We start from the raw sequence: 24,119 nt of genomic DNA, 5'->3' as shown, positions 1-24,119 counted from the left end.
CTACCCGCCTCTCCTCGCGTGAGAAGACGCGGAGGAGACAGCAGGGGTTATGTTTGTACTGTGGGAATAAAGGTCATGTGGTAGTATCATGCCCAGAAAAGCCGGAAAACTTCAGGGCCTGAGGGTGATGGGAAATATCCTGTCAGGCCAGAAGTCAGAATTTCCCAAGAAGACTTTTATCATTCCGGTGACCTTGAAGATCCTTGGTCAAACTGTCAAGACTGAGGCCTTTGTGGACAGTGGGGCCGACGGGGTTTTTATGGACCGCCAATTCGCCCTGAAACACTCTGTTCCCTTAGTACCCTTGGCATCGGAAATTGAGATTTGTGGGTTAAACGGGGAACCATTATCCCAGGGTAAAATTACCTCTTGCACTAGCCAGATTTCTTTGTTTATTGGAGCCACACACTCTGAAAAATTGTCCTTTTATGTGACTACAATGCAAAAAACTGTAACCAGGCGCTAATATATCATTACCATATTTAGATAATTGTATTGCTGGTAATGAATTTCCTATACAAAAAATGTTACAATATGTGTATAAACCAGCTGCAGGAGAAAACTTGACTTGGGGTAAGTCAAGTCAAAAAGAACCGGCACTTTACAGTCCGCGGTAACACTAGAACAACAAACTAATCCCCTCCTGCGCTATAAATGTTATGATATGGCTCAGAGTTCAATGAAAAACAAATAAATAAATTATTATATTATGTATATTTTTTATTATTTAATAATATATATGTAGAATACACTTCAGACCGGTCAAATAAAAATCATTTACAAATATCTTGCCTAACTGTAGGAGGTGGATCTTAGATAAACTTCTGTGAACAGAATAGAATAAAAAAAAATATAAAAATAAAAATGAAAAATTAATGAAAAATCAGTCCATATATTGGATAAAAAATTACCAGCTAAATTCACACCCATGTAGTAGGTAGCATATTCATATGTTGTTATGTATTGGGTATCCTCAATACGTTACCACTTGGCAAAGAAGACAATGTTGTGCAAGAAAACAGCTCCACGCTGGAGCCTTACGTGTAGCTTGCACCGATGGTTGTCATACGGGAAAGTTCAATGACATGTGAGACGGTCTCGGGCTGCGGGAACGGCGCTTCACTGGCGCCTGCTATGCTGATATTTTACCCGACTTTCAGGCTCTGTGAGTTCACGTCTCCAAGTGCCGTATGCAGACACCTCAGTCACGGTTGTGATGTCCCGTTCTCCGTTACCTCCACAGAAAATGCTGCTGAATGGAGGTCTGTTGTAGGGGTGTAATTGAGCTGGTATACGGGTCCAAAGATCTGCTTCTGACGCGTTTCGCTCCTCTTATGGGGGCTTCCTTTTTATCCAATATATGGACTGATTTTTCATTAATTTTTCATTTTTATTTTTATATTTTTTTTTTTATTCTATTCTGTGCACAGAAGTTTATCTAAGATCCACCTCCTACAGTTAGGCAAGATATTTGTAAATGATTTTTATTTGACCGGTCTGAAGTGTATTCTACATATATATTATTAAATAATAAAAAATATACATAATATAATAATTTATTTATTTGTTTTTCATTGAACTCTGAGCCATATCATAACATTTATAGCGCAGGAGGGGATTAGTTTGTTGTTCCTTTTATGTGACTGTCTGTACTTTTGCCCCATTGGTGTTGGGGTTACCCTGGTTAAGGGCCCACAATCCTCAATTTGACTGGGTCTCTGGGGAGATTCTTAGTTGGGGTACTGATTGTTTCAGGAGTTGCTTGAGCCTTCCAGTCAGGCTTTCGCAGCTAAGTTTGCCAGGATTGCCAGGATGTTATGCAGATTTTGCGGACGTGTTCTCCAAAAGAGTTGCAGAGGTACTACCTCCCCATCGCCCCTATGACTGTGCCATTGATTTGTTGCCGAATGCTAAGCTTCCCAAGAGCAGGTTGTACTCCCTGTCACGTCCTGAGACTCAGGCTATGGCAGAGTACATTCCGGAGAACTTGGCTAAGGGATTTATCAGACCTCACAGTCTCCAGTTGGGTCGGGGTTCTTCTTCGTGGGTAAAAAGGACGGTTCATTGCGACCTTGCATCGACTTCAGGGAATTGAACCGTATCACGATTAAAAACTCATACCCACTGCCTCTCATTTTGGTCTTGTTTGACCAGCTTCGTACTGCCACCATTTTTTCTAAGATTGACCTACGCGGTGCGTACAATCTAATCCGAATAAGAGAGGGGGATGAATGGAAGACTGCCTTTAATACCCACTCAGGGCATTATGAATATTTGGTGATGCCTTTTGGGTTCTGTAATGCCCCGGCAGTATTCCAGGACTTCCTGAACGATGTGCTCAGGGAATATTTGGATAGATTCTTAGTTGTATACTTAGATGACATCCTAATCTTCTCCCATTCCCTGGAGGAACATCGGAAGCATGTACGCTTAGTCCTCCAGAAACTCAGAGACCACTGGCTTGGGGCGAAGCTGGAGAAGTGCGAATTTGAAGTTCAGCAAATTGCATTTCTAGGATATATTATCTCCCCAGAAGGTTTCCAAATGGAGGGTTCCAAGGTACAGGCAGTCCTGGATTGGGTGCAGCCCACTAGTTTGAAGGCGCTTCAGCGTTTTCTGGGCTTTGCGAATTTTTATAGACGATTTATCGCTGGATTTTCGTCTATAGTGGCGCCCTTGGTGGCACTCACTAAGAAAGGGGCGGATGTTGCTCACTAGTCTTGTGAGGCCAAAGCGGCTTTTGCCCGTCTCAAAAGGGCATTTCTCTTGGCCAAGGTGCTGCGACACCCAGATCCAGAGCGTCCTTTTGTGGTGGAGGTGGATGCCTCTGAGATGGGTATTGGGGCAGTGCTCTCTCAGATGGGGGTGTCTGATAATCGCCTTTATCCCTGTGCTTACTTTTCCCGTACATTTTCACCTGCCGAGATGAATTATGACGTGGGTAACCGGGAATTGTTGGCTTTTAAGGATGCACTCGAGGAGTGGAGACACTGGCTTGAGGGGGCTAAGTTTGTGGTCTCAATTCTCACCGACCATAAGAATTTGGCATATTTAGAGTCAGCGAAGCGCCTCAATGCCAGGCAGGCACGATGGGCTTTGTTTTTTGCTCGCTTTAATTTTTTGATAACATATCGCCCTGGGTCAAAAAACATAAAGGCTGATGCGCTCTCGCGGAGTTTTGCTCCAATCCAGGAGACCACCGAGGAGTCATTGCCCATTGTGTCCCCATCATGTATTAAAGTGGGCATTACCCAGGACCTCTTGTCATTAGTCCTTAGAGCACAGGAGCAGGCTCCTCCAGTCCTTCCGGTAGGTCTTTTGTTTGTGCCTCCTAGGTTAAGACAGCGAGTGTTCCTGGAATTCCATGCCAAGAAGTCGGCAGGTCACCCGGGTATTGCCAGAACTTGGGAGTTGCTATCTAGGGCGGTGTGGTGGCCCTCGGTGGCTAGGGATGTGGATCAGTGGGTTCGGGCATGTGACATCTGTGCCTGAAATAAGACTCCTAGAGGGGTTCCTGTTGGCCCATTACATCCACTCTCTATTCCATCTAAGCCATGGATCCACATTTCAATGGATTTTGTGGTGGACTTGCCCAAATCCTCGGGGATGACAGCCATCTGGGTTGTCGTTGACAGGTTTTCGAAAGATGGCGCACTTCGTTCCATTGGTTGGGCTGCCATCGGCCAGACGCCTGTCTGAATTATTTATGCTGCATGTTGTGCGCCTCCACGGGTTGCCACTTGATGTGGTCTCTGACCGCGGATCCCAGTTTGTGGCCAAATTCTGGAGGGCATTTTGTTCCGATCTCCAGATTTCTGTCAGCTTGTCATCAGGCTACCATCCGCAGTCTAATGGGCAGACTGAAAGGGTGAACCAGTCCCTGGAGCAGTTCCTCAGGTGTTATGTCTCCAAGTGTCAGACTGACTGGGTTGCTCATCTGTCCATGGCGGAGTTTGCCTATAACAACGCGGCTCACTCTGCTACAGGGATCTCTCCCTTCCTTTGTGTGTATGGGCATCATCCTAAGGCCAATTCTTTTGACCCCCTGGACTCCACGCCTGGTGGTTCCTCTGTGGTTTCGGTCCTTAGAGGTATTTGGAGGAAAGTGAAGAAAGCCCTTGTGTCTATGTCATTAGTGACCAAAAGGGTTTTTGATAAGCGGAAAAGACCCTGCAGCTTCAAATTAGGAGACTTCGTCTGGTTGTCTACCAAGAATTTGAAGTTGAGACAGCCATCTCATAAGTTAGGCCCCCGGTTCATCGGTCCTTATAAGATCACTAGGGTTATCAATCCGGTGGCATTTCAGTTAGATCTACCCCGTTCTTTGGGTATCAATAAAACATTTCATTGTTCCCTTTTAAAACGGGCGATTAGTAATCCTTCTTCCAGTGGAAGACCTTCCCCTCTTCTGATACGTGGCCAGAGGGAGTTTGTTGTTGAAAGGATTCTTGACTCCAAGATGGTTCGGGGTCGGCTGTCATTTTTGGTGCACTGGAAGGGGTATGGCCCGGAGGAGCGGTCGTGGGTGCGCAGTTGTGATCTTCATGCCCCCAGACTGTTACGCTCTTTCTTCTCGCAGTTCCCCGATAAACCCGGTGGTAGGGGTTCTTTGACCCCTCGTCAGAGGGGGGGTACTGTTAGGGTCTCCTGCTCTGTGCTGCCACGTCGTCATGGCAACCGGGAGACAAGTGCTAGCGGAGTAACCTGAGCGTAGCTGATACTCCGGTTCGGGTCTTTTGCTGTGCAGTGGTTACAGGCTCTGTGCACGGCAGGGGATCCAGTGCTGGTTTTTGTACTCACAGTCTGTGAGGTCTGAGTGGGGCGTGGACAGCACCTGCTATATAAACCCTCTTCTCAGGTTAGGCAGATGCTGCTGAATCTTTGTTGGTTAGTCAGTTCCTGAAAGCTAGCTAGTACTGTGTAAACTTTGTATTTGTTTGTTGCTTACTGCAAATAGGCCTTGGGATTTGGTATTACACTCTGCCAATCCAGACCTAGCAGTAAGACTGGAGTCAGTCGTTTAACCTGCTGGGGTTCTTTTGCTACTCTGTGAACCTAGCAAGTTTGCGGCTATATTCTCAGACTTGCCTGCCAAAATCCTTTCTCACTGTGCAAGGTGTTCAGGTGTCAGTTTAGTGGCAGTAAGCTGAACCAGTGCACTGCAAGTGAGGACTAGGATTGTGGAGACTCTCCTTGTGTCTATTATTCCATCTCTGACCAAGGAGTTTACTGCCACACCCGTTGGTAACCCTTTAGGGTTTTGCTGTTGCCCTTAGCAACAGCATTTCGGGTTCTCTACGTATTAAATCACTACATCCTGCTTCTTTCCATCTGAGCATTCCTAATACTAGGGAGACACCCAGTTTCTTAGCCTTTGGGCTTCTCTGTTCACTTTGTGTTTATTTTGTTACCCTATCACCTTCTGTGTATGTAATGTCATATTCCCCAGTCTGTCTGTGAGTTCATTTGTTTCGCATCCCTCACCGTTCAGACACCAGTACATTCCTGCTGGCACTGGTATGCATAACAGGTATCCAGCAGTGCTTAGCACCATCCTATTTAAACTAGTCTCCTCCAATCGATTTCATTTGTTAATTATAAGAAACTGGTGTATTTACTAATATCGTATGCATTTAGATAGTGACCAGCTGAATGTTTTTTACAACAATTCTAAGGAGACAAATCTCCCATAGTACCTATATATATACTAGGGGTGTATTTTTAGGGGTGTATTTTCCCCTTCATATTTCATACTTCCTTTTATAAAATTTATTATTACAGAACAAATAAAAAGTATTAATAATAATCATAATAAAACCATCAATATATACATATAGATAATTATATATATATCATGGCAACACGTGAATAGAAACAATATCGTCAAGGTAGAGAGATAAATGAATATAGCAAACCAACAATCCTGTTAGAAAGAGCGTGGCCCAGTGGACAGAACCACCGGCTTCCATCACACCAACCCGGGTTCAAATCCCACCCAGTAATTCTTTTTATCTATCTATTATTTTGTTATGATATTAATGGCATTAATCTCACCACCGCACATAACAGAGTGTATTTCACACTCAACCCTCAAAACTCTTTCTTCCTCGATTTTTCTAGAGATCTAACAGGATTGTAATTGTTAACTAATAGTAAAATAATTGTGAGTTAAAGTAAATGTGATAGCATCTAAAACGAACTGCCGTCTGTCCTCGCTCAGGTCACCATCAGTACTCAAATAGTGCTCAATAGCTTTCACTCCCTCTGAATGTGGGATGTTAGTGTATAGTGACTCTACGTCACATGTGATGAAAATATAATTTTCTTGCCATACTATAGTGGATAATAAATTCAAAAAATGCGCAGAGTCTCTAATGTATGACCTGAGCGAGACCACATGTGGTTGCAAAAATGAATCAATAAAGGAAGATAAATTAGTGGTGAGGGACCCAATACCGGATATAATGGGACGCCCGGGAGGTGAAGTGATGGATTTGTAGATCTTGGGCAAATTATAATAAGTGGGTATTACAGGGTGCGGATTAAATAAAAAATGATACTCCTGTTTGGATATTGCTCCATCTTCATGAATCTAATAGTTTGATTAATTCTAAACAAAATACTGAACTTCGGTTTATAACTAAATTTAATTCTAGCTCAAGAGAGATAAAACAAGTGTTTAAGAAGAATATGGCTATCTTGAGGGCTGATAAAATATTAGCACCTCTGTTGGAAACAGAACCTCATATAGTCTTCAAGAAAGCCAGAAATCTGCAGAGTTTTCTAACACCCAGTCATTATGTAGGCCCAGCTCTAGCTAGGAAAACAGATGAAACTTGGCTTAGTTCCATTCCCTTAAAAGATGGATGTTTTAAATGTGGACGTCTAGGTTGCATAACATGCAAATTTATGGGACATAGAAGTACACATTTTCACTCCACTACATATGGTACGGATTTTAAAATCAAGGGACATATTGACTGTAATGCCACGTATGTGATTTATTTAATAACTTGCATATGTGGCATCCAGTATGTAGGTCGAACTACACGAAAATTAAATATAAGATTTTTAGAACACAGACTAAATATTACGAAAGGTATAAGAACACACAGCTTGTCTATACACATTAAATTTAAACATCAAGGTAATATGGATGGCCTCGTGGTACAGGGTATTGAGTTTATACCAGTTACCGCAAGAGGTGGGGATAGGTTCAATCGTCTCTGTAAAAGGGAGGCGTTTTGGATCTTTTCCCTTGGTTCATTATCGCCTTTAGGGCTTAATGACAATATAGAAATGAACAATATATGAGATCTGCATATTCATGGAAAAATGTGGTTCACCTGATAATATCTAAAAAAGAGCTCTGGTAAATAACTCAGGCTGTGTATAAGTCTGTTGATTTTGCTTCTAAAAATCTTATTATTATAGAAGTTACATTAGATCTGTTCATGATAGTAATAGTTAACAATTACAATCCTGTTAGATCTCTAGAAAAATCGAGGAAGAAAGAGTTTTGAGGATTGAGTGTGAAATACACTCTGTTATGTGCGGTGGTGAGATTAATGCCATTAATATCATAACAAAATAATAGATAGATAAAAAGAATTACTGGGTGGGATTTGAACCCAGGTTGGTGTGATGGAAGCCGGTGGTTCTGTCCACTGGGCCACGCTCTTTCTAATGGGATTGTTGGTTTGCTATATTCATTTATCTCTCTACCTTGACGATATTGTTTCTATTCACGTGTTGCCATTATATATATATAATTATCTGTATGTATATATTGATGGTTTTATTATGATTATTATTAATACTTTTTATTTGTTCTGTAATAATAAATTTTATAAAAGGAAGTATGAAATATGAAGGGGAAAATACACCCCTAAAAATACACCCCTAGTTTATATATAGGTACTATGGGAGATTTGTCACCTTAGAATTGTTGTAAAAAACATTCAGCTGGTCACTATCTAAATGCATACGATATTAGTAAATACACCTGTTTCCTATAATTAACAAATTCAATCGATTGGAGGAGACTAGTTTAAATAGGATGGTGCTAAGCACTGCAGGATACCTTCTGAGGAAACCGTTATAAGGACACAACGGAGAAACGCGTTAAGGATAATCCACTATCTGGGCTTTTGAAACACTTGCACACCTGGGATACTGCCTTCACCTCTGAGCCGCAGCGGAAACACTGAATACCTGTTTCAGCAAGAGAAAGAGCTGAGCGGCACCTAATGAGGATAGGCTCGGCGGCGTGTAGCTGCAGCCGGACACCGCCACTCATACCAACACACCGCTGACCCCGGCTGGGGAATGAGATGGTGACTGGTTCCGGAAAATAAGCGACTCCAGCAAAAGGTTCATCCAGTGGCGTGCGGCCGCAGCCGGCACTGCTTTTTTCCGGCTCTCTACACCCAAGTGTGTGACTGTGGCGAGGTGAGAATACACTATCTATAAAACATCTATAATTTGGCAGCTGGCCTAACAACTGTGCTACAATAAGAACTAAAATCCTAATTGCTACAACTTGATAAAGCAAAATGTACTATTGTTCCATAGTCTGCACATATTTATAAAAGCAGAATCTAGGAACAACTACAGATTCTGGAATACATGGTATAACTATACTCATTTAGACAATAACTCACTGGAGAGACTTTCTATCTGTTAAATTTGGACTTTCAATATCTTGAGCTATAGCAGTAGAAATTGAAAGGATTCAAAGTATCTTTTCTCATCTAAGTAACAGCTGGCTATAGATGGAAAGCAATGATTGTTAAAGGAGAGGATACTATATATAGTCCTTGAATATAGTACATTATAGTGTTTCAAAATAGCCCTATGATATTTTATGTAATTTTATGGTAATTGATGAATGCAAAGCTAATTGTATTTTATTGTATAATAAATAGTTAAAAGACAAAAGCGCTCTCAGAGAGATATATATGTATATATGCTCAACAGGATTATGGCGCTCATTATACACCTTACGCCACACAGCAGCGCTCATTATACACCTTACACCACACAGCAGCGCTCATTATACACCTTACGCCACACAGCAGTGCTCATTGTACACCTTACGCCACACAGCAGCGCTCATTTTACACCTTACGCTACACAGCAGCGCTCATTATACACCTTACACCACACAGCAGCGCTCATTCACCTTACACCACACAGCAGCACTCATTTTACGCCTTACGCCACACAGCAGCGCTCATTTTACACCTTACGCCACACAGCAGCGCTCATTATACACCTTACACCACACAGCAGCACTCCTAATACACCTTACACCACACAGCAGCGCTCATTATACACCTTACACCACACAGCAGCGCTCCTTATACACCTTACACCACACAGCAGCGCTCATTATACACCTTACACCACACAGCAGCGCTCATTATCCACCTTACACCACACAGCAACGCTCCTAATACACCTTACACCACACAGCAGTGCTCCTAATACACCTTACACCACACAGCAGTGCTCCTAATACACCTTACACCACACAGCAGTGCTCCTAATACACCTTACACCACACAGCAGCGCTCATTATACACCTTACACCACACAGCAGCTCTCATTATACACCTTACACCACACAGCAGCGCTCATTCACCTTACACCACACAGCAGCGCTCATTATACACCTTACGCCACACAGCAACGCTCCTAATACACCTTACACCACACAGCAGTGCTCCTAATACACCTTACACCACCTAATACACCTTACACCACACAGCAGTGCTCCTAATACACCTTACACCACACAGCAGCGCTCATTATACACCTTACGCCACACAGCAACGCTCCTAATACACCTTACACCACACAGCAGCGCTCATTATACACCTTACACCACACAGCAGCACTCATTATACACCTTACACCACACAGCAGCGCTCATTTTCCACATTATGCCACACAGCAGTGCACCTTAAACACCTTACGCAACACAGCAGCGCTCCTTACACACCTTACACTACACAGCAGCGCTCCTTACACACCTTACACCACACAGCAGCGCTCCTTATACTTGTAATCCCACACAGCAGCACTACTTATACACGTAACGTCACCCAGCAGTGCTCCTTACACATGTCCCGCCACTCAGCAGTGCTTCCTATACACGTAACGCCACACAGCAGCTCTCCTTATACACATAATGCCGCACAGCAGTGCTCCTTATACATGTAATCCCACACAGCCGCACTCCTTATACATGTAACATCACAGAGCAGCGCTCCTTACACATGTCCCGCCCACACAGCAGTGCTTCTTGTACATGTAACACCACACAGCAGCGCTCCTTATACACATAATGCCACACAGTAGTATGCCTTATACATGTAATGCCACACACGGTAGTGCTCATTATACACGCCACACAGTAGTGCTCTTTATACATGTAACGCCACACACAGTAGTGCTCATTATACACAACGCCACACAGTAGAGCACCTTATACATGTTGCGACTCACTGTAGTACTCCTTATACACGTTATGACACACAGTATGTGAGTGCACTATTTTTATAGACAGATAGTTAAATATATACACACAAAGTAAAAAACACACACAAAGTACAACACACACATCGTAAAACACACAGCAAAACACCCATAGCAAAACACACACAGCAAAACACATATATACTGTACACAGTCTGGTATTTACAGTTTTTTATGTTTTTTCCCCACAACATACTGTGCTGTGCGCCCCTCCTGGCTAGCTCTCTGGCTCCAGCAACGCTCTTCAGGGCAACTGCTGACGTCTCCTGGACACAGCATGCTCCCGAGACGCTCCCTCCCCCTTCTCCCAGCACGCAGTGGTGAACCCTCGGCCAGCAGAGACAGAGCTGCATACCTCCCAACTGTCCCGATTTTCGCGGGACAGTCCCATGCGCACAGCATGTATATACAGGTAACAGAGGGACTGGGGGCATGCCAGCAGCTCATAGAATGCTGGGCATTCACCCAGAGTGACAGAAATAGGGGGCGTGGCTCACGATTGTGGCATTGCCGCAAACCCATGCTCCTTTTACATAGACCACACACCCTTTTCGGGAGCACGCACCTTCGACTCGTGAGAGGTACCTATTTAGGGATTCAAAATGCTGGGAGGTATGGAGCTGGTTGGAGGAGATTGTGACAGCCAACAGTGCGCACTGTGCAGAGTTCAAAGAAGGGTGATCTCATCACCGTTCTCCTTTGCTGGTGCCGCAGACCGCATTCGGGCCTCCTTCACTGGGGGTCATTCCGAGTTGTTCGCTCACTAGCAGATTTTAGCAGCATTGCACACGCTAGGCCGCCACCCTCTGGGTGTGTATCTTAGCTTAGCAGAATAGCGAACGAAAGATTAGCAGAATTGCGAATAGAAAATTCTTAGCAGTTTCTGAGTAGCTCCAGACTTACGCACAGATTGCGATCAGCTCAGGCCGTTTCGTTCCTGGTTTGACGTCACAAACACGCCCTGCGTTCAGCCAGCCCCTCTCCCGTTTCTCCAGACACTCCCGCGTTTTTTCCTGGCACGCCTGCGTTTTTTTCCGCACAGTCCCAGAAAACGTCCAGTTTCCGCCCAGAAACACCCACTTCCTGTCAATCACATTCCGATCACTTCAATGATGAAAAATCTTCGTTCGGACGTGAGTAAATCTACTAAGTTTTGTACTAAAATACTAACCGCATGCGCACTGTGTACCATGCGCATGCGCATTTTTGCCTTAATCGCTCCGTTGCGAAAATCGGCAACGAACGAACAAATCGGAATGACCCCCATTGTTAGGGCCTGCAGTGTAATGGCAGGCAGCATGTAATGAGTCAGTCTGTCTCATTATACTGCTACCGACTGTGGGCCCCTTCACAGCGGCGGGCCTTGGTGCAATGCACCGGCGCAAGTTCCGCCGCTGCTCCCTCCCTTTTTCCTGCCATCTTCCTGTCTCCCTCATCTCCTACTGTTCTTCCCCCTATATCCCTCCTGTCTTCCTCCCATCTAGCCCCTATTCTTCTCCCTGTCTTTCTCTTGTCTTCCTTCCCAGAGGTGTATCTAGGGGTCCGAGCGCCCCAGGTGAAAGTAAGGGACTGGCGCCCCCCCCATATTCGTAATGGTGAAGGCTGAAAAAAGCGCGTGGCCACTCAATAGTACCCCAAATTCAAATTACACCACACAGTAGTGCCCATTACTCACATTACACTGCATTACATTCATCTAAGTGTGAAGAAATTATGTATTTTGGAAGGTGAATAGTCAGAAGGTATCTATAGCCATTATAGCGGTTTGTAGCACATACATAGTCAGTGCAGGGGCTATGTAGCCTCCAGTTACGGAATGAGCAAGAAGTCGGTAATGAATGTGTTGATAATTCTAGAACTTGGTATTATTAAAGGCAACAGGTAAAGAACAACAATTTGCAGCCATAATGTCAACTGATTAGGACAGGAGCCGAGCAGCTGATATACCCAGGGCTGGCACGAGCAAAAAAACTTTGGTAAGTGAATATATATTTTGGCACCCCTTAGTGAAATATATTAGGGCATGGCTTCATATGGAAGGGGTGTGACCACAGAATAGTATCGTACCAATGCACACAGAGGGAGGCGGCAACGGTGGGCAGTGAGACAGGACGTTTATAGTTTACTTTTTATGGCACTGTGCAGCAGGCAACCCTCTCCTCTCAGCCAACAGCTGCCTAATCACCAGCAACAGGCACATGGCACAGAAAGTACACAGCAGGCACTCACCTCAGACTGGGAGCAGAAGCATAGTGCCCAGCAGAGCTCCTATGTTCTTTCCGGCCATGTGACCCTCCTCCCTAGCTTCGTCCACTCCGGCTCTCTCTGTCGTAGGTACATACTTGTGGGCAAGGTGATAGACGTGTGCGGTCATCCGTGCATTACAGTGCTGACTGCGGTGCTTATTGCAAACATGGATGTTGTGCAGGGACTCTTCTAGCCAGTAGGTCACCGTTCCTCCCGGACTCTGCCTGCAGTGGTATCCTGCCGTCTCTCCCCACTGAACCCGCCCAGCACCGACTCACTCTCTTCCCTGCGTCTGCACTCATTCTCCCCCTGCACCTACACTCTCTCCCGAGCACTTACACTCACACCCTGCACCTGCACTCTCTCCTCTGCACTCTCTCCCTTGCATCTACACTCTCTCCTTGCACCTACAGTCTATCTCTTGCGCCTGCACTCTCACCCTGCGCCTACACTCCATCCCCTGTGCCTGCACCTACATTCGCTCCCCGACATCTACATTCTCTCCCCTGTGCCTTCACTCCCTCACCTGTGCCTGTACCTACACTCCCCTGTGCCTACAGTCCCTCCCCTATGCCTGCACTCTCTTCCCTGTGCTTGCACTCTCTACCCTTCACCTCATCAGACCTGATGCTCTTTGCAGCCGCAAACTCTGCCTAATGGTAGAACCGGCATTTGATACTGTATTGTACTCTGAAAGCAGGGACATAGTAAAGGTGGGTACACACTACACACTGGCCGATATATCGGGCGTTCTATTGAACGGCCGATATATCGCGGGTCCGTCGGCCAATGTGTATGGCCGATATGTCTGTGAACTCCGTCGTTCACAGACATATCGCGTCGGCCATGCTGCACAGCCTACAGCCAATATATCTGCCGATATATTGGCGCATCGCTGTGTGTGTATGGGCGACCAGCCGGCCGCCCGTACACATGCTGCGGTGGCCGGCGGTGATTGACAGCTGAACTGGGCGGATCGGGCAGTGTGTATGCACAGCACACTGCCCGATCCATCCATAGATATATCTGCCTCTGCCGACCAATTGATCTGCAGATATATCTATCAGTGTTTACCCACCTTAAGACATGGCTAATAAAGAATAAGAATATATGATTGCTTAGAAGCAGGTAATACAGAAAGGGGCTTGCCTGGGCTGTGCAATGGTCAGTGTATAAACTGTGTAAAACCAGGTGTCGACAGAAATCAGGATAAGCCTGATACAAAATTATGGGCACCTGTGGTGAAAAATATACTGAAAAACATAAAAAATTACAAAAAATTAATATTATTAAGGTGCCTGAGTTAATCAAAATTCAAAATTGGAGTAGAGGTAAATGATATGTACATATAATCACCGCAGTGATAATTGTAGGTAAGCACCTAGTCTAAAACCTCATGAGAATAGATGAGAGGCACAAAGGTTCATAATTGAAATGTCAAATGACTGAGGGTAATCACCTGGTAGAGATTCTGTTTGCTAAAAGGCTAGATCCTTATAGATAACAAAGCATTTAAGATAAAAGTATGATTATTAAAGATATAAAAGAGCATTGATAAATAAGCCTAAAGGCAAAGCCAATTGTAGATAAATAGAAGGTTTGCGGGAAAGTTGGATAAGGAATAGGTAAGTTTCAGAAGTTGCTCTAACACTTCTGCTGTTTGTGATCAGAGGTCACAATCTTACTGCACCTGATATTCCCAAGGGGTCACCCTACTAGGTACTGATCAGGCTTATCAGCGCTTAGCTTCCAAGGTCGGATGAGATTGGGCGTTGCTGCTTAAATATGGCAGTAATAAACACTAGGACACAAATGAGAGAGTGTAATGAGTAGTGAGCAACAAGGTACTTCTGCTGTCCAGTTTCTAGCGCAGATTCTCTGTTGCTGTGAGCATTGCAGAGAGTGGTCTCGCATCTGGATGAGAGGGTACTAAAAATAGAAGTGAGATATGCTCAGAATAGGGAGGAAACCCTGCCTTCTGCTGTCCACTGTCTTATATAGATATATAGCGGACAGTGGATGAGAGAGGTGGGTTAGGCTTACCTATTGAAAAAAAGGGTGGTGGGAAAATTAGAAGAAGGAGAAGAAATGGTAATGTGGTGAGATCACAAATTAACAAAAAATTAAGTAAATTAGGAAATGAAACAATCATGAAATCAACGATTAATTGGAAAAAGGAAAGTAAACACAGGCTGCATGGTAAAGGCTTACCAAAATGGGTATAAGACCCTGTTTATGCAGAAAGGATTCTGCAAAAAAGTATTACATTTAAAAGGAAATACCAGAAAATGGTTTAGAACAATAATTAAGGATCAAAAATAGCAAACATGGAAAAAAAACAATATTGATTATATATCAGTATCAGTTAAATAACTGGAGTCCAAATGGGCACATACAATACCAGGGAGTCCCAAAAGTGATCTGAGCTAGAAAGAGTTCAGCATCACTGAGCACAGACGGACCGTTTCACCAGGGTGGCTTGTTCACAGTGAACAAGCCACCCTGGTGAAACGGTCCGTCTGTGCTCAGTGATGCTGAACTCTTTCTAGCTCAGATCACTTTTGGGACTCCCTGGTATTGTATGTGCCCATTTGGACTCCAGTTATTTAACTGATACTGATATATAATCAATATTGTTTTTTTTCCATGTTTGCTATTTTTGATCCTTAATTATTGCTCTAAACCATTTTCTGGTATTTCCTTTTAAATGTAATACTTTTTTGCAGAATCCTTTCTGCATAAACAGGGTCTTATACCCATTTTGGTAAGCCTTTACCATGCAGCCTGTGTTTACTTTCCTTTTTCCAATTAATCGTTGATTTCATGATTGTTTCATTTCCTAATTTACTTAATTTTTTGTTAATTTGTGATCTCACCACATTACCATTTCTTCTCCTTCTTCTAATTTTCCCACCACCCTTTTTTTCAATAGGTAAGCCTAACCCACCTCTCTCATCCACTGTCCGCTATATATCTATATAAGACAGTGGACAGCAGAAGGCAGGGTTTCCTCCCTATTCTGAGCATATCTCACTTCTATTTTTAGTACCCTCTCATCCAGATGCGAGACCACTCTCTGCAATGCTCACAGCAACAGAGAATCTGCGCTAGAAACTGGACAGCAGAAGTACCTTGTTGCTCACTACTCATTACACTCTCTCATTTGTGTCCTAGTGTTTATTACTGCCATATTTCAGCAGCAACGCCCAATCTCATCCGACCTTGGAAGCTAAGCGCTGATAAGCCTGATCAGTACCTAGTAGGGTGACCCCTTGGGAATATCAGGTGCAGTAAGATTGTGACCTCTGATCACAAACAGCAGAAGTGTTAGAGCAACTTCTGAAACTTACCTATTCCTTATCCAACTTTCCCGCAAACCTTCTATTTATCTACAATTGGCTTTGCCTTTAGGCTTATTTATCAATGCTCTTTTATATCTTTAATAATCATACTTTTATCTTAAATGCTTTGTTATCTATAAGGATCTAGCCTTTTAGCAAACAGAATCTCTACCAGGTGATTACCCTCAGTCATTTGACATTTCAATTATGAACCTTTGTGCCTCTCATCTATTCTCATGAGGTTTTAGACTAGGTGCTTACCTACAATTATCACTGCGGTGATTATATGTACATATCATTTACCTCTACTCCAATTTTGAATTTTGATTAACTCAGGCACCTTAATAATATTAATTTTTTGTAATTTTTTATGTTTTTCAGTATATTTTTCACCACAGGTGCCCATAATTTTGTATCAGGCTTATCCTGATTTCTGTCAATATATATGTTTATTTTGTGTTCTTGAACAATTTTTTTGTATCAAACTCCTCATTACTTTTATTCGTTATTAATTAAATGTTAAGTTTTAATAAACTTATTTCAAATTTCTAAGCGTGCCCCAACACAGAGTCTTTCTTTTTTCTTCTCTTTGCTTAACCATTACTGACTCTGGGAGCACCACCAACTCAAATAATTATTTAGATGTCTTCATTAAGAATCTTTAAATTTAAACTTAGTATCGTTGGTCATTCCCTGAACAGTTTTCTACAATCTGTGTATTAATCTATGTTCATCATTACCACATTTTTCCTGTGCGGAACCAAACCAAATTTCTGTTAACTCTAAAACCAGGTGTCTCAGGCTTGGTACTCCCTACTCCACCCATCATTATCCCCCCTCCTCAATTCCCTCCAACCCTCACTTGCATTTACTATCACCAGCAACATCCTGTCCTAACAGAGCACACTGCACCCGCCACCCGTGACCAGATCATGCCCCGGCCAGAACGATAACAGTTTTCTCGTAACCCCTTCCCTACCAGGCAGCACAGAATATGTGCTCACGTCCTGACTAGTAATAAAGCAGCACAGCATTCACTGCACACTCGCTGCTGCTCGCCTCTCACCATCCATCACTCGTTCCTGTGCTGACATGAAGGCTGTGAGAGGAGGGAAGGAGGGGTAACAACTGTCAGAGGATTAACCCTGCCACTACCTTATTATAATTTTACCACCACCGCTGTAGTCACAAGTTACAGCGGGTCACGTCACTCACTGTCCACTGCTTAGCTGCCTTGAACATCCCGCGGCTGCTGACAAGTACAGTACATGCCTACTCTGGGCATACAGCCAATAGGCATGTAGCTGTACCAGGCAATGTGGCTTCTGGGAGTTGTAGTTTGTTTCGTTTTTTTCACTTTGTGCGGCCGCTGGTGGCACCGTTGGGTGGTGCCCCACCTCTGCTGGCGCCCCTGGCGAGTGCCATCCTGGCCAAAGCATAGATACGCTCCTGTTCCTTCCATCTAGACCCTGTTCTTCCTCCTGTCTTCCTCCCATCTTCCACTGTTCTTCTCCCTTTTTTCCTCCCCTCTTAAAAAAATTATTAATGTAATAGAATTATGTAAGTACTGAGATTTCTCTGTTTCAAACACACACACCACTGGTCACACCCCCATACCAGTAGCCACCCCCCCACCATGCTGGCCACACCCTTTGCTGCGACACACAATAGGCCCTGCATAAATTTCAGCTCCAGGCCCATGAGGACCTTAATCTGGCGCTGCCTTCAAGTGAAAGGCATGCTGCTGCTCTCCCCCACCCCCAGTCTGTTGCATGGTTGCTCTTTTCTCCCCATCTGCCCAGTCTGTGTGGGTGCCTGCTGCTCTCGCCCCTCCCCCCTCCCCCTACTCTGTTAAATGTCTACTGCTCTATCCCCCCCACCATCTGTGTGCATTCCCCCCCAGACTGCTGCTTTCTCCCTCTTTCCTTATCAAATGCAGAAGGTGCACTGTGCAGCCACCTTACCCGCAGGCTGCGATGCAGAGTTGGGACTGAGGGCCAGATTTATTAAGCCTGGAGAAGCGATAAGTGGAAGGTGATAAAGCACAGGCCAGTCAGCTCCTTACTTCCATGTCACAGGCTGGGTTTGAAAAATGACAGTAAGGAGCTGATTGGCTGGTGTGTTGTCACCTTCCACCTTATCACTTCACCAGGCTTAATAAATCTGCCACTGAGTCTGTGAAAGAGCCTGGATTGAAGAGCAGCACCGCATGTCACCCCCAGCCAGGATCCCAGGAGCTGTGAAAGTTACTGCCTGTGCCGGGTGGAGACGGAGCTGGAGGCTGCAATACGGGAGCTTGGCAGTTGCGGCTACTAGCAAAACAGAATACAAGTTGCTCATATCAATTTGACAATATACTTCAGGTGCTTGAAAGGGAGGGGTAATTCTAAAGCAAGAGACAGGATGGGGATTAACCCCCAGTGCCCCCCCAGCACACCAAACTATACTGGTAACATGACTTGAAAACCTATATATAATAGAAATCCAGAGGTCTTAGTTACATATATCTTTAAAAATATGGCAAAGCCACCAGGCCTCCACAAGGCTCCTCTGATGCTGGTGGTCCTAAACCTAATACTATATCTGGGCCTAGGGTGCAGAACCCCAGAAACCGGCACAGGCCAGCCACCCCAGGGCAGCACACATGTGAGAGGGTAAAGTGTTAGTATGTGTTAATTAAAGGGAAAGCAAAATCTGTATACAAAAAGTGATACACTAGTGACGGTGTAATTAAAAGACCTAAAGGATTAACAACAGTGTTAAAGGGGGTGCTAAATAAATATTATAGTGTGCTACCCCACAGCAGCCCGGTCACTCCAATCAGGGGGAACAGCACCCCAGACCCATCTGCAGTTGTGGCTACTGTAAGAATCGAGTGCCGGGGGGATTGCGGCGGCTGTGAGATGTAAGACCACACTACCTTTTTCAGGGGTGTGGTTCATCAAATCGACAGTGTCTAGGTCGACAATGTTTAGGTCGACCACTATAGGTCGACAGTCACCAGGTCGACATGGATGGAAGGTCGACAGGGTTTCTAGGTCGACATGTGCTAGGTCGACAGGTCTAAAGGTCGACATGAGGATTTTTTTGTTGTTGTTTTCTTCGTAGAGTGACCGGGATCCCAAATTAGTGCACCGCGTCCCCTCGCATGGCTCGCTTAGCTCGCCATGCTTCGGGCATGGTGCCTTCGCTCCGCTACCACTTCGCTCGGCACACTTTACCGTTCCAATCGTAGTCCACGTGGATCGTTAAGTATGAAAAAAAAAATGTGAAAAACTCATGTCGACATTTAGACCTGTCGACCTAGCACATGTTGACCTAGAAACCCTGTCAACCTTCCATCCATGTCGACCTAGTGACTGTCGACCTATAGTGGTTGACCTAAACATTGTCGACCTAGACACTGTCGATCTTCAGACCGGATCCCCTTTTTCAGGCAGCTGTAGCAGGCTGCCCCCTCAGGTCCCGGCGCCCCTAGGCAGCTGCCTAAAGCTGCCTAGTGGAAGCTCCGGCCCTGCCTATAGGAAGCCAGCTCTCTGCTAACAGCAGCCTGGTTAGGCAGTCCCGTAGAGAGGAAAAACCTCCCAATGGGACTGCCTGTCCTGCGGGTGACTGACAGGTAGGCCTCCAATAGGAAGTCACTGCCAGTCACAGTTTAGCTAGTGCAGTCTAACAGAGTGCATCTGGCTCACTGAGTAAGGTAGCGGATTTTACCGGGGGGGGGGGGGGGCTGCAGCCCATAGGTAAAATCCGCCACTGGTACTGACTTAAAAAATCAGGCAGGCTATAAACATCAAGATCATCATAGCTGATGAAAGATCTCCAGATTTTCGCATACCTGATGACTGGCATCATTTTATCACATTAAGAAATTATAACAAAGTATAAGTAAATTGTGTTTAGTGATACTTACCTGTTAGTCCTTTGCCACCCTGAAAATAGATTCACAACACATCTGGAATATACTCAATGATTCCCAGAACTTTAAAATAATGGCGGCGGTTTGTAATGGAGTCCGAGATCAATGGCAAACACTTACAGGGCAAATAACTTGTAAATGTTTGCCCCTTTAAAAAAACATGTGAGATCATTCGGCATCCCGCACCGTAACCTTCTATAGTACTGTATAAAGTACAGTTTGGTATCAGTTTCTACATTTATGAAATAGATTGACTTAATTATATATGTATGTAAAGTGCGTTTGTTACATACGTGATTGTGGAATGGCCCTGAATGGCTAACCAGCACAAACAACTAATTAGTTGCAATTTACACCTCCATTTGTAAGGATTTGGGTAGACTTGACGCAGGATCAAGTCATAGGTGTATCTATAATTGGGTGCAGGGTGTGCCATGCACACAAGCCCCTGCACCTATAGAAATATACTTACCCCTTGGACTCCCGCAGTGGCGGTCACCACTTTAGACATAAGTCACTTGGAAAATAGCCATTTTCCCAGTGGTTTGCGCATGTGCAACAGTGATGCCCCCCAAGAACAAGGTGCAGATTAAATGTTCCCGGAGACTTGCGCATGCACAGTAGACTCTGTCATAAAACCAGAGTCTACTCGCTGCCAGAGAGGAAGGGGCCCGCATGGAGCCTGCACATGGGTCCTCACTTCTCTTAAAGCAGCCCTGACAGCAGTGGAGTCCAAGATATTTATGTGGCTTACAGTATTTAAAATACTCTTTGGGGTATATGCAATTGCGGTCGAATTCCCGAAATTGTCGAAAAACTGGACTTTTTCTCCAAAAAAAAAAAATTCGACAATGCAATTCAGTACTTTCCGTCAAAAAAACGGACTTTCAAAATTCGACTTTTTGAAATTCGACATTTGTCAAATTCGACATTTCTGCAATGGTACAAATGCGGCAATTCGACAAAAGTATATTCAATTGAAGTTTGGAAATTCGACAACAGTGCTTTTAGACAGTAAATTCATCATTTTCAATCCGCCACACTTTGGTAGGTGAATCTAATAAAAAAAAATTAAAACATGTTTTTTTTGGTGTTTTTTTTATTGGTAATAGCATATCTATTTATATTAGAAGGGATTAGGTACTTGGTTTGTCTTTTTGGGAGGCACAAGTATTATTTATATATTTATTAAAATATTTTTTTTATTTTTAGATGGAATGGTAAAATCCCGGAAAAAAAGGGCGTGGGGTCCCCCCTCCAAAGCATAACCAGCCTCGGGCTCTTCGAGCCGGTCCTGGTTATAAAAATCCGGGGGGGGAAATGACAGGGGATCCCCCGTATTTTTAAAACCAGCACCGGGCTCTGCACCTGGTGCTGGTGCAAAAAATACGGGGGACAAAAAGAGTAGGGGTCCCCCGTATTTTTTACACCAGCATCGGGCTCCACTAGCTGGACAGATAATGCCACAGCCGGGGGTCACTTTTATACAGCGCCCTGCGGCCGTGGCATTAAATATCGAACTAGTCACCCCTGGCCGGGGTACCCTGGGGGAGTGGGGACCCCTTCAATCAAGGGGTCCCCCCCTGCCACCCAAGGGCCAGGGGTGAAGCCCGAGGCTGTCCCCCCCATCCAAGGGCTGCGGATGGGGGGCTGATAGCCTTGAGAAAATGACAAGAATATTGTTTTTTCCTGTAGTACTACAAGTCCCAGCAAGCCTCCCCCGCAGGCTGGTACTTGGAGAACCACAAGTACCAGAATGCGGGAGAAAAACGGGCCCGCTGGTACCTGTAGTACTACTGGAAAAAAAATACCCAAATAAAAACAGGAGACACACACCTTGAGAGTAAAACTTTATTTCACACCTGCCGACACACACATACTTACCTATGTTGACCCGCCGACTGCCACGTCTCCTGATTCGACGATCCGGGGTACCTGTGAATAAAATTATACTCACCTCAATCCAGTGTCCAGATATAAATCCTCGTACTTGGCAAAAAAAATAAACGAACACCCGACCAAGCCGGACTGAAAGGGGTCCCATGTTTACACATGGGACCCCTTTCCCCGAATGCAGAGACCCCCCCGTGACTGCTGTCACAGAAAGGTCTCTTAAGCCAATCAGCGAGCGCAACGTCCTGGCACTCTGCTGATTGGCTGCACGTCTGAGCTGTCAGACAGCGCATCGCAAAGCCTCTCCATTATACTCAATGGTGGGAACTTTTCAGCGGCTGACCGCGGGTAACCCCACCGCTGACGGCAAAGTTCCCACCATTGAAAGTAATGGAGGGAGCTGTGCGATGCGCTGTCTGAGCTCAGACGCGCATACAGCCAATCAGGTGAGTGCAACGAAGTAGCGCTTCCTGATTGGCTGAAGGGACCTCTGTGACTGGAGTCACGTGGGGTCCCGGCATTCGGGGAAAGGGGTCCCATGTTTACACATGGGACCCCTTTCAGACCGTTGGTCGGGTGTTCGTTTATTTTTTTTGCCAAGTACGAGGATTTATATCTGGACACTGGATTGAGGTGAGTATAATTTTATTCACAGGTACCCCGGATCGTCGGATCAGGAGACGTGGCAGTCGGCGGGTCAACATAGGTAAGTATGTGTGTGTCGGCAGGTGTGAAATAAAGTTTTACTCTCAAGGTGTGTGTCTCCTGTTTTTATTTGGGTATTTTTTTTCCAGTAGTACTACAGGTACCAGCGGGCCCATTTTTCTCCAGCATGCTGGTACTTGTGGTTCTCCAAGTACCAGCTTGCGGGGGAGGCTTGCTGGGACTTGTAGTACTACAGGAAAAAACAATATTCTTGTCATTTTCTCAAGGCTATCAGCCCCCCATCCGCAGCCCTTGGATGGGGGGAACAGCCTCGGGCTTCACCCCTGGCCCTTGGGTGGCTGGGGGGGACCCCTTGATTGAAGGGGTCCCCACTCCCCCAGGGTACCCCGGCCAGGGGTGACTAGTTGGATATTTAATGCCACGGCCGCAGGGCGCTGTATAAAAGTGACCCCCGGCTGTGGCATTATCTGTCCAGCTAGTGGAGCCCGATGCTGGTGTAAAAAATATGGGGGACCCCTACTCTTTTTGTCCCCCGTATTTTTTGCACCAGCACCAGGCGCAGAGCCCAGTGCTGGTTTTAAAAATACGGGGGATCCCCTGTCCATTTTCCCCCCGGATTTTTAGAACCAGGACCAGCTCGAAGAGCCCGAGGCTGGTTATGCTTTGGAGGGGGGACCCCAAGCAATTTTTTTTCGGGTTTTTTACCCTTTTTTCCCGTTTTTTAAAAATCGGAACAAAATCCGTCAAATCGGCCGTTTTTCGTCAGCGGGACTGTCGAATCCGTTTTTTATTGAATATGGTCAATTTCGGCACCCAGTTGCCGAAATTAGACGGTCAAATTGTATCGAATTAAAAAACAGCCGAAAAATTGCCGTGATTCACCGCTAATTGCATATACCCCTTTGTCTCATAGATAAGATCCATGTAGTAATTGGTGGCCTGATTCTGAGTCAGATGTAGATCCATGTCTGCATTCTTTGCCACAGTCACAGTTTATGCTAATGCTGCTCCAAAGCTATTCCCTGGTGTACATCCGAGCATCTGAAGAAGAATGTCTCTGTATGTGGCCTCCTCCTTTTACACTGCGCTGGCTGCTACTGCTGCAGGTCTAACCAGGTGCAGCCACCACTATCAGGCTGTACCACATAGTGTTTCAGCGCTTCCTCTATGCTGACATGTGTAACATCAAGTCAAGTGAATGCACATGTGAGGCGGATGTAACTATGGCTCCCAAGGGACGCCCTCACGGCTGCTTCTTATAGCCCCGATGTACCTCCTACAGGCCCCTGGATCCTGGCTCTCCAGCAGCAAGCAGCACCTGACTACATGTCTGCACCCAGCAGTGTCGCTGTAATGCTGCTGCCACCTGAAAGCCAATTACAAGTGAAAACAAGGAAAAAACTTGTAGGTACAGTAAGTAACCCATGGGGGTTTCTGCGTGACCACAGACAGTACAGATCTTACAGCCGATGGGTGGTTTGCACTTCTAAACAGCATAATAGGGAAAACAC

At 45.1% G+C, this 24,119-nt stretch overlaps 2 pseudogenes; one reads left to right on the top strand and one right to left on the bottom strand.

Annotated features, from left to right (window-relative positions):
* Positions 1-14,467: 14,467 nt before the first annotated feature.
* LOC134913146 (5S ribosomal RNA) lies at positions 14,468-14,586 on the bottom strand (annotated as a pseudogene).
* Positions 14,587-15,967: 1,381 nt separating this feature from the next.
* Positions 15,968-16,086, top strand: LOC134912165 (5S ribosomal RNA; annotated as a pseudogene).
* Positions 16,087-24,119: the final 8,033 nt, after the last annotated feature.

This window comes from Pseudophryne corroboree, chromosome 4 (genome assembly GCF_028390025.1).
Source record: "Pseudophryne corroboree isolate aPseCor3 chromosome 4, aPseCor3.hap2, whole genome shotgun sequence".
NCBI lineage: Eukaryota > Metazoa > Chordata > Amphibia > Anura > Myobatrachidae > Pseudophryne > Pseudophryne corroboree.
This window is presented reverse-complemented; position numbering and strand designations above follow the sequence as displayed.